The sequence below is a fragment of the Alligator sinensis genome, unplaced genomic scaffold, assembly GCF_000455745.1.
Source record: "Alligator sinensis unplaced genomic scaffold, ASM45574v1 scaffold772_1, whole genome shotgun sequence".
In the NCBI taxonomy this organism is placed as follows: domain Eukaryota; kingdom Metazoa; phylum Chordata; order Crocodylia; family Alligatoridae; genus Alligator; species Alligator sinensis.
This window is the reverse complement of record NW_005842695.1, coordinates 725,854-729,702: the sequence shown is the minus strand read 5'-3', so window position 1 is coordinate 729,702 and position 3,849 is coordinate 725,854.

Sequence of the window (3,849 nt, the reverse complement as noted above, 5' to 3'; positions counted from 1 at the left end):
GGGTGGGCTGGGCCGGTCTCGGGGGTGTCGGGCTGCAGGTGCCGTTGAAGGGAAAAGCATTGAAACAGGCGGCCTGGGAGCAAGGGGCAACATGGAGGGCCCTTGGCTCCAGGCCTCCTCTTGTGGGAAAGCCGAGGATGGGCTGCAGGCCTGGGGAGCTGCCAGGAACAGGCCCCTGCCCGACCACGAAATAACAGGAGCAGAAAGAAATGCAGGGGGTCGGACTCGATGATCTATTGGGGTCCCTTCCGACCCTAACATCTATGAATCTATGAAAATGTTGCCAACTGCCCGGCCAGCGATGTGAGGCAGCCGGCAAAAAACACTGTCAACGCTGCCTGCGGGCGGTCACCACTCACCTCCACCCCCGGTCAGCCGGCCAGTCACCGATCGGCCCAGCTGGCCAGTCTGGGGTGGATCAACACCCCGATCGACCCAGCACGGCCAGTCCTCGACCGACTGGCACGGCCACCACCACTGCCACGGCCACGGCCACCTGCAGGAGCTCCCCGCTCGCCACCGCCGCACCCACACCGCCTGTGGGCAGTCGCCGTGTCCCCGGCCCCCGAGGGCGCGCGTCATTCATGGCCAGCGGCTTTCGAAATGGTTTAGAATCTGGCTCTGTCCGAGCCCGACCAGCTGCAGAACTGCAGAGGGAACCACGGCCGGACTGGATGTTTCTCGTCGTGTCCTGAGTTACTTGGAAATGTCACGAGAAAAAAAAAAAAAGGTTAAGGTAGCATCAGGATGAGCACTGCAGATCAGTCATTTAACAGCATGAAAAAGGTATAGGCATCTTATCGTTATTGCTGTAACCAAGCATTATACAGGCAACCCCCGCTGAGCGCTTTTAATCAGTTCCTGCAAAACCGAACATCAAGCGAAACGAGCATTAAGTGAAACCGAAAGTATTTGATGACCCAAGATGGCAACTGCGAGCGTTATAACGAAACTCACTGAGCGCTAAGTGAAATCGGGTATCGATGTAAAATGAGCGTTATTGCGAAATAGCGCTAAGCAAAAAAGCATTAAGCAGGGCTTGCCTGTACCCCAGGAAATTCAGAGTGAGGTATTGATGAAAAATGGAAATATGTTAGGTATAGAACATGGCGTAGAAGGTATAGGTATAGAGACATGCCTTCCATTCGCAGCGTACAATAGCCATGTCACTAGGATTAAAGTACTGTAGCATTTGCAGTCACAGACGAGAGGTAATTGATTTTTAAGTAAGCATTAGGGGGGTTTTCATATTTTCTCAATGGTGCCACAAACCAGTTAAATATTATGTGGTTGCTTTAACCACGCATCCCTATGTGGAAATAAAAAAAAAAAAAAAGAGCAAACAGGCAAGATTTGAGGTCCCAGCGTCTCTCAACAAGACAAAGCTTAGTCTCTCAGTCCCTAACCTTCTTCCCTTCCTAGCATTAGTTTCCATCAGGACCTTTCCTCCTTCAAAATCCTAGTATGCAGACAGGCCTTGGCAAGTATCATGATGAGCAACACTTCAGTTTTGAATTCAGAAGGAACCGCTTTCTTTTTCTAATGGGAAAAAACCCCGCTTTGTATCTAGTTCCCTCTCTGAAATGCAGGAGATTCAAGGTCAAACCCCTCTCTGACTGCAGTTGTGACAGACTGGCACAAATTGAGAATTCATTTCTCAATTGTGCAGGCCCCATGCTATTCAGAGCCCTCTAGGTCAAGGCCAACTCTAACTTCTACCTGGAGTGTAATAGTCAGCATGGTCAGATCAGAGAGCACTGGTATCATGTTCTCCCACTGAAAAGCTCTAGCAAAGAAATTGTTGCTTTCTGGATCAGATTTAACTTCTGGATTGACTTCAGATGTAGTTCCACACAAAGCATGTGAGAGTAAGCCAGTGCTGTACTGACAAGGCACAACCTACAATAGCAAGGTGCACATCTGAAAGAAATCCGATTCAGGCATTGGTGGAAAAACATTCTCAGAAATGATGGCTGTATGCTGGCCTAACAACATTTGGTGATGCAATATCTTCTGGCTGCAAAATGAAGTAACAGTTAATAGTCCCACACTCTCAGTGCAAGAGGGAGCTATCTTTTCTGTGTTTTCCTGTTGCCATGGACACTGCCAGCATTTTATTTAGATTTATCTTCAGCCAGGTGGTTTTCATTCATGGCCCAAACTCTAGGCTTGGAGTGCTATAGTATATGCAGGGGCCAGTAAGAAAGATGTATAGAGACCTGGGGAAAGCTCCTAAACCAAGGGGAATTCACTGGAAATTAAGACCCAAGAATGTTCATGGAATACCCAGACGCAGGGCAAATATTTGAAACAAATGCATTCTTCCTGAAAGCAAACATATAGAATATTAACCACACACATTAAGCTATCAGCACTTTTCAAAACAATTCCTTTTGTCCTTAGCTGGTGCAGCAACTTATCGAGGTGCTGCAAGAAGCAGGAACAGCAGTGCACAAGAACTGTTTGTCAAAAATTCTTCCTTAATCGCATCCGAAAACTTTATTTGAGGAAAATTAGTTTGTCTTCTGTGATCTTTCCTTCTCATAGAGTGCATCTACACGAGATGCTGTGTTTCCATAGTGATGAGCTACGTTGCTGTAACTCATTGCTATTATGGCGACGTTGCATTGGCAAGCAGGAACCGTGATGCCAAACCTACAGCGCAGTAGTAAATCAGGACTCTGATTGCTGCATAATCATTTAGTAAATGCTTAAGTAACTAAACAACTGCACAGTCCAGCACTCGTGTAAATGCGCACATATGGTTTGATCTCCAGCATCTAACCCAGGGTGGCCTGCCAAGGGATTGTCCGGCCCATGGCAGGTCCCTCGGCCCTGCCTGGCCCAGGTGTTGACGTGGCCCATGGCAGCCCAGGCCCTGGCACATGCAGCTGGTCTCTCTGCCCCTGGGCATGCAGCAGAGCTGGGGTGGCATGGCAGCCAGCCTTGCTCCCCAACAGCCACTCCTGGACTTGGCCCCAATGCTCAGGCTCTGTCATAGGGGTGTGCAGGAAGCAGGTCACGGCTCTGCCGTGGGCCCTGGCCTTGCACTGTCACCACGCTGTGATCTACATCCTGGCCCCAGTCCCACCCGCCCTGCTCCCAGATGCCACTCCCCTCCCACAGCCCCATCCCATTTGCCTGGCCATGCATGGGGCACAGCCACTTAAGGAGTTTTGGTGAGCTGTTGGGGGTGGGGGACAGTGGAGGGAGGTGCTGACCAGCCCCACAGCTCACCAAAACTCCCTTAGTGGCTCTCCGGCCCAAATAATTGCCCAACCCATATCTTACCCAGCGTTTCTCAACTCATGGGTTGCAACCCAAATGTGATTGCAAGAATATTAGAAAGGGTCGCGAACAATCAGAAAAATGCAGGAAAGTGCAGGTTTCCCCTTGCAGGCTGGCAGAGAGCTCCGGCCTGCAAGGGGCTGCTTGGGGCTGGGGGGAGCAGAAGGAGGGTGATCAGGAAGGGAGTGCCACATGCATGTACTCACACACATCCACATGGCAGCCAGGCAGGGAGGAGAGCAACTCCTGCAGCTCCCCATTGGTAAATCTATGGAGCAGAGGAGACAGAGGCAACACATTTTGGGGGGGGGGGGGGGGGGGGGCAGGGGGGGGGGCGGCGGCGGGAGCCACCTCTGTGGCCCAGCACGTGGATCCCAGTGCAGGAGGGTGGAGCAGGGCAGCAAGACTTGTTGCTGCCACTGCCATGAACCCTGTGCCAGCACAAAGAGTAATAGACAGTGGGCAGCCCATGCTGCCCTCTCCTCCTCCTGCTACCAACTGCTTGTATGCCGGGATGTGGCTCTGCCCCGCCACTGTGGCCCAGCAGCTGCCACTCCCCTC